Here is a 7,685-nt window from a genome sequence, read left to right on the forward strand (position 1 = left end):
ACCTAGTCAAAATCACTAACAAATCAATTCATTGTAATAGGTTAAATTTTTTAAAATATAGTTAATTTTAAGGCATTTGAAGAAAATAAACAATTGGGACAATCTCAAATGCATTAATAGTCAGCATAAAGGCGCTAATGTTAGAAATTGTAATTACTCCAACATGTGGAGTTGGCTAAACATAGAGAGTTAGTTAACTAAGTGATTGAGTGTTTGAGTGTTGATTCAAGTCAAGTGATAGATGGATTTGAGTGTGTGGTTGCATGTAGTTGCATGTCAAGATATCTTAGGCAAGTAGCTAGTGGGAAAAGGATAAATACCCTTCACTAGGTTCATTGTAAGCATCATGTTTTGTGTGATCAATAGAAGAGAAGCAACTCATGTTTTATGTGTGAATTCATGCTTTGTCTCCTGCCTTTCCAACAGCTAATAATGAGCCGGTGATATAAAACATAATGTAAAATTCGACTTATGTTAAATGGTAAAAGCTTAACATAATGTAAAATTCGACTCAACGTTAAATGGTAAAAGCTTCACGTCGTAGGCGGGGAGTGAATTCGACCCAAACATAAATGACCGAGAAGAAACTTCATCCTAACTTAGCAATCGATAAAACCTAATCATGCACTCTTGTATTTCTAGACGGTGATAAATATAACAGTCCTGCTATATTTTTATTGCAAAGCATAAGAATCAAATTCCTCCAGGAAAACATACAAAAAGGACGTAAATTCACCACAATTGATGTTCATCGTTGAAGGAATTCTACGCCGTTAAGGACTGATGTGATGTTATTTTGGATTACAGTCAACCAAATGATTAGACAGTAAGGATAATCAATTATTTCTTGGAGGAATGCTCTGAAAGTTTCTGAGAAAGTTGTGGGGATCAACTTCTATTTTAGCCTTCATAAGTCTGTCGAAATTGTCTTGGAAGTACTTCTTACCCCATGCTTCGGCTTCTGTGACAATGGAAATTCCATTGAATGCACTGCCTAGATCCAGATCCAAATAATTGACGTAAGCAAATCTGGGAGAAGAAGAAACATAAGGAGTGTTGTATGCGTAAATCTTTCGCATATAATTAAGGTAGTGTTCATCGTCACTGATGTTCTTACACACGACCTTATACTGTATGTCAAATATGTTTCCAGCTCTGTGAGGAAAGGGTATAGCAGAGGAAGGAATCCTGTCCATAATTCTTCTGAGAGGAGAAAAAATTGCATATGCATTCACCTCTTTTTCCCTGATGCCCCACAATCCTTGGAAGCCTAATTTGGGCAGCCAGTTTCTTGCCATATCTGATTTAATTTTGAAGTGGACTTTGTTTGAATAGCATCTGTCTGTCAGCTCGCTCACGTTAGCAGTCCCTCTGATGAATGACGTGGACTCGATCCAACTCATTTCACTACACTTGTTCTCTACCATCTTCAACTCTGGGAAGCTTATGTTCACAATCTTCAAGAACTGCTCCTTACGTCCCAGATACATCCCTTGGAACGACGCGTTCATGTCCCTTTTCATCCCTCCTTTGACTTTAATGCCAAAGAACTACACACGCATGAATAGATAATCTCCCACGAAAGGCATGATGTATTACCATCGGTTGATGGTGTCCATCACCACATCCCGGCCGGTTCTTGAGACTTGATTTTATCAAAATATGAAAAATATGAAAAATATTATAATATCAATATTATGTTTTTATAATGATTATCAAAAGAAGGTAAGGAGAAAATGAGAAAGGAAAAAAAGAAAAGGATGAATAAGAAAGAGAGGGGAGACAACATAAGAGAAGAAGAAATAATAAAGAAAAAGGAAAGAGGCGAAACAAAGAAAGAGCGGGCAGGAGAGAAAAATGATAAACTAAAGAAGGGAAGAGAATAAGTAAGTGGAGGAAACACAACAGGCTATCAAAACATATGTAGAGTAAAGAAATAAAGATATATGGAAAAAATATACAGAGGCCACAACTTAGACTTGATTGTTGTAAAGAGGACTACGTTGAGATATCAATGGTAGCCAATTGTTGTTAATCTCAAGTTCACCACTCCTATTGAAATTGTGAGGATGTTTTGCAACCTCCATGGCTTATCTGTCATCATTTGAAAAAATGGTTTTTCTTAGAAATCATTTTCGATTTGTCTAAGTAGATGTGATGTATAGTCTTGTTAGAATAATAAGTAACCCAAAATTGATTTTCCTTAGCAATGATTTTGGATTTCTCTAAGTAGATGTGATGTATAGTCTTGTTATAATACTAAGTAACCCTTGATGTGCATATGTGTCTTCTTTTTATGTCAGCTCCATGTTCCTTCAACTTGACCTTAAAAGAATGTTGAGTCTCTCCAATGTAACACTTTCCACATGAACAAACAATTGTGTAGAGCTTTAATGAAAATTATAAGGATGAAAATTCACCTCATAGTGTAGAAATGATCTTCAATATTAATGGTCCCTAATTTTCCAATTGTAAAATCTTAATGGCCCTAACTTGCAAATTGCAAAATTGTTGGTAATACTTTTACAAAAATATTCAAATTTTTAATGATGTTTTATAGTCTTTGTAAAATTTTAGCTAATTTTAAAAGTAAAATAAATTTATCTAATAAAGTTTTGGGTGAATAATTTTTAGAAAAAAAGGAAATTACTAAATATATTTATTTTATTTTATGTTTTTCTAAAAAATCATGGAAAATTAGGTCACCTACAAAATTTAGCTCCTAAAATTTTCCATGGACACCTTTGAATCACTTGTGGTCAATTTTATTTGGGTCTCCTTTATGTTTGATGCCTACTAAAGCTTTGAAAAATTCCACAATTTCTCTCTTACTTAAGATCTCAGCAATCTTATCAATAACACCATTAATGTATACAAGGTAAACTTTAATGTAAAACTACATCCCTATTAAAGAAAATTTTAAATACCTATTTTTTACACAGATATGATTAAATGAATAGTATTTAGCAAAAATTTACCAATTTTAATAGTAAATTACATATATAATTTTTCAAAATAAAATAATCACATAATATTTGAATCCTTAAAAATATCTTATAGTAAACAAAATTTTAATATTAATACAATTTAAATTATTATAATTAAAAATTGGAAAAAATATAATAATAAACTAATTAAACTATTCATTAAATATTATATAGATAACAAAATGAATACGACTTTTAATGATATAAATTTTAATATTAATACAATTCAAATTAATATAATTAAAAATTGGAAAAAATATAATAATAAACTAATTAAACTATTCAGTAAATTTTATATAGATAACAAAATGAATACGACTTTTAATGATATTCCGAATGAATATGTTAATTACGCCTCGACCCAGGCCAACAATGCGTTTGATAGCTCTCAAATCGCATCTCAGAACCTAATCATTATCCTGTGAATATACAGCAGATTCCGTGTACTCAAGTAAACAGAAGAGTGTTGGTCGAGCCTGCTCGCCTATTTTCTACTTTGTTTTTATTTATCCAAAAAGGATATTGGCACAGGAATTGCTAGAAAGTTTAAAAGTGGTTAGAATTTAGGTTAAAAAATTTAAAAAAATATTGTAGTATGAGTGTTTGAATCAAATTTGTGATAATGAAAATAGATTCAGCATTATCAAAATCTTCTAAAACACCTAAAATCTTAAATTTTACAGTTATAACTTAAATAAACTTAATTAGTACAAGCTATAAGGTTACTGGTACGAGTAAATCAGCTGAATGCCGTGTCCAAGCCACTTAATAACGCCGAACCTTTCCAGCCTGACAAATTAAATATAAGAAATCGTGACTTTTAATGTATCCCATTATGGACTAATTTTAATATTATCATGACTCTTTAACGTGACCGAGGACGCCATTACATTGAATACTCTTACCCAGTTTAGGATTTTTAGAATAACAACTTAATTCCATAAATTTATGGATACGGATTTATGCATATTTTAAATATAGATTTATAAATAGTTTTAAGGTTTTCATAACATGTTTTATTTTAAATATACTATAGTTTAAATTTGAAAATAGTTGCAATGAGATTGCAAATTTTAGTTTTGAAAATTCTTAGAAGTGTTGAATCTTTAAAAAACATTTTATCACTTTCATATAAAGATTTCAAAGATAAAATAAAAATAGATAATTAAAATGGTAAAATATTGATTTTTTTTTTAAATATAATTTAAATGATATTACGATATAAAATGTATGCACTTCATTGAAATTATTGAAAAAAACAAATAAATTTATACATAATAGCCGAGTCGAAACTCTTTAAAAAAAACATTTGTACAGAGCATGCTGCGGGAATTGAATGTTAAGAGGATTGCTACTCGATTTACGCATTGCCGGATATTGAATGATTTAATTATTCGTTTTACACATCATTTTGATTTCTCAAGGAAATAGTCAACCTATAACATCCTTTTAGGCTGCCAACTTTGCTGCAGAGAATATGCTATTGACAAATTCAGGTATCACAAAACCTGAGATAATCCTTCTTCAGCAGAAGGTTTTAATGTGTGAGTCAAAATGTTGAAGGTTTTCAGGTTGTTTGGAGTTACAAGATTTGAACACGTGATTACATGATTACGTGTACGTACCAAGTACCTGCCTCAATGTGTCCTGACTTACAACGTTCACTTTCAGCGCTATCGAATTAATTAGGTTTAGATTTAGACGCTCGACTTTATTTTCTAACTTTCTAACTTCAATCTTCTATGGTTTTGTAATTCTCATAGAATGCTTAATTGCTAGCTTTATTGGTTGTAGCTTGATTTTCTATTATTTAAGTTTGAATAAATAATATGATATTTATTGATTAAATTTTTAAGTTTATGTTTGGATAACAATTTTTTAATTTTCCCAATTTTTAAGGTAAAATAATTTTATATTATAAAATTTGGGCCAATCAATTTTAGAAAAAAAACAAAAAAATTAGCAAATATTTTGGAAAAATCATGGAAAATTAACCCACATAAAATACTAACCCCTAAAATTTTCTAAAATTAAATCTCATAAACACTATTTATATGACTTGTAATTTGATTTTGAAAACAATAAACTAATAATTTTATGAGTAATTTATCTCCTATATCTATACCTCTAATTTTAGTATGTCGAGGGGTTGAGATCATGCCAATTTTGCAATACCTAAACATATTAGGCAGATTAGGCCTAGGTTATTGATGTGTGATACTATTAGTTTTGCGTTGAGTGTGATATGCACAACCATATAATGATTTGAAGAGAAACGTCTATTACGTTCAGCGCTCACCACTAGGCCACGATGTTAATGGATCATGTTTTATTCTTTTGATTCGTTTCGACATCCACGGTAGTGGTTGATTTTTTTTTTTCAAAATGTGAGGCGGGACGAAGCAGCTGTTGAAATGATAATTTCAATTGTAGCATTTATTTCAGAAAACTGCCAAAGTTTCCCTGCACCACTTTTTACCGATTGATGGTTTTGCTCCGAGGGCAGCGAGCATATTCAACAGCGGACACGTGTCTGAGCAGTCTTTGTCAAAACAGTTTTCCCCGGTGGGTAAGGTTCAGAAGAAAGGGCTGTGCGAAATTGACCGTCAGCCGTCCGATTATGGAGGGCAAGATCAATGGTTATGGTAGCTCATGAGAGTGAGGGTACTTCACTGTTGCCTGTCCCTGGATTTTCCATGCGATACGGTTAAAACAAAATTAATTTATCCCCATATGATGTAATTAATGAAATTTACTACAGTTGTTGACTTTAGGTGAAGTCTTTAATTTTATTGTTTTTAAATTCACGGGAGTAAGTTTTTCCTTACGGCACAAGTAAAATGTAATGTTATGTTATTGTTTGTTGAAACAAAATGAAGTATACTGCAACAGCACGTAGAGCATAGAGCCTTTTGGTTTCTAGTTTTCGCGTCTCTTCTTTTCCGATAATAAAAAATTCTTTTCTGCAGTGGAACGCGTGGATTTGCAGGAACCCATCGATTGAGCATTATGATGATCGGGAAATGTTATGCCCTGTTTTATTGTGAATGAAAAATGTAATATGCAGAGCGCGAATGAAAAAAAGGGGTTTTTACACACAGCAGCCTAAATTTGCAAGTGAGACAAAGTATTTTTTTTTTGGGTAATGCACAGCGATGCAAAGTAAGAAGGAACAAAGACAGTGTGTTATTTTCTTAGGAGGAGACAGAGTAAATTTTTTTTGGGAACTGCATCTTCCCTCTGTTTGAGGAAGAATGTTTTTTTTTGTAACAGTCACTATTGTTAATGAATGAAAAGTTTTTTTTGGTGTGTGAAAAACTTTGTTTCCTGTGTTAAAAATAGGGCATTATTCTCTGTTCAATTTTGTTTGGAATTATCAAAAATTCCCAACATGGTATCAAAGCTTTTCCAGGCTCTTTGAAGGCGTCAAAGAAGCTGAAGGAAGGATTTCTTGTTGCAGCAGCTTCTCCAGCAGAGTGAAGACTGAGTGAAAAAAATCCAAGGTATTTCTCAAGTTAGTTTTTGTGTTACTGTTGAGGACAGACAGCTATTTTAAATACACAGTCGAGTATTTTGAAGCATAGTTAAGAGGGCAAGAATGGATGGAGCCAGCACTAGCATGGGTATCTGTAATACTCAACTCCCACAATTTAATGGAAAAAACTATGACTATTGGGCAATAACTATGAGAGCTTTTCTTACTTCCCAAGACTTATGGGAATTTGTTGAGGATGGTTTTGAAGAACCAGCAGATGAAAATGAGTTTAATAATTTAACTCAGGCATAGAAAGATCTGTTGAAGAGCAATAAGAAGAACGATTCTAAAGCCCTCTACTTTTTATATCAAGCAGTGCATGAGAGTGTGTTTCCAAGGATAACAGCAGCTAAGAGATCCAAAGAAGCATGGGAAACTCTCAAGATAGCCTATCAAGGCATGGAGAAAGTGAAGACAGCAAAACTTGTCCTGACGATGAACCACACTGGTTGGTTCGAAACGCGTCGACAAAAGATTGGTTATGTGATTTTGCCAAAGATTATCTAAACAAAAACTACAGTTGCTGAGGAAATATTTTGAGACTCTCTGCATGAAGGAGTCAGATAATATTGACTCATTTTTCACACATTTGATTGGTCTGGTCACAAAGATAAGGTCTCATGGAGAGATTCTTGAAGAAAGGAAGATTGTGGAGAAACTATTAAGGATCCTACCCTCAAGGTTCGATAGAAGAGACAAAGGATCTCACAAATTTCTCAGTTGATGAACTACATGCATCACTGATAACACATGAGCAGAGATTGAGTAGGAATGAAAACTCATCTCTAGAACATGCCTTTAAGACCCATATGTTCTTTGGAAGAGGAAGAGGTCAAGGCAGAGGAAACAAGAGAGGAAGAGGCAGAAGCCAAAACAGAGGTGGAAGAAACAGTTCAGCAAATGCTCAAGGAAGAGGCAGCAATCCAAATCAGAACCAAGGTCAAGGCAACAGTCAACAAAGTGGGAAACATCATGCTCAAGGACAAAGGTATGATAAATCCAATGTCCAATGTCACTATTGTAAAAAATATGGGCATTATGAAAATGAATATAGGAATAAGCAGCATGATATGAGTAATAGAACTAGTGCAAATTTCACTAGAGAAAATATCAACCAAAATAATTTAATTTTAGCTTGTAATATGGCTGAAGAAAAGAGTGAA

General features: G+C 32.7%; 1 pseudogene; it reads right to left on the bottom strand.

The window, feature by feature from the left end:
• Window positions 1–836: 836 nt before the first annotated feature.
• Window positions 837–1,511, bottom strand: LOC149235031 (berberine bridge enzyme-like D-2 pseudogene; annotated as a pseudogene).
• Window positions 1,512–7,685: the final 6,174 nt, after the last annotated feature.

The sequence above is a fragment of the Pinus tabuliformis genome, chromosome 8 (assembly GCF_031772625.1).
Source record: "Pinus tabuliformis cultivar Carrire ecotype Pingquan chromosome 8, CPIR1, whole genome shotgun sequence".
NCBI classification, from domain to species: domain Eukaryota; kingdom Viridiplantae; phylum Streptophyta; class Pinopsida; order Pinales; family Pinaceae; genus Pinus; species Pinus tabuliformis.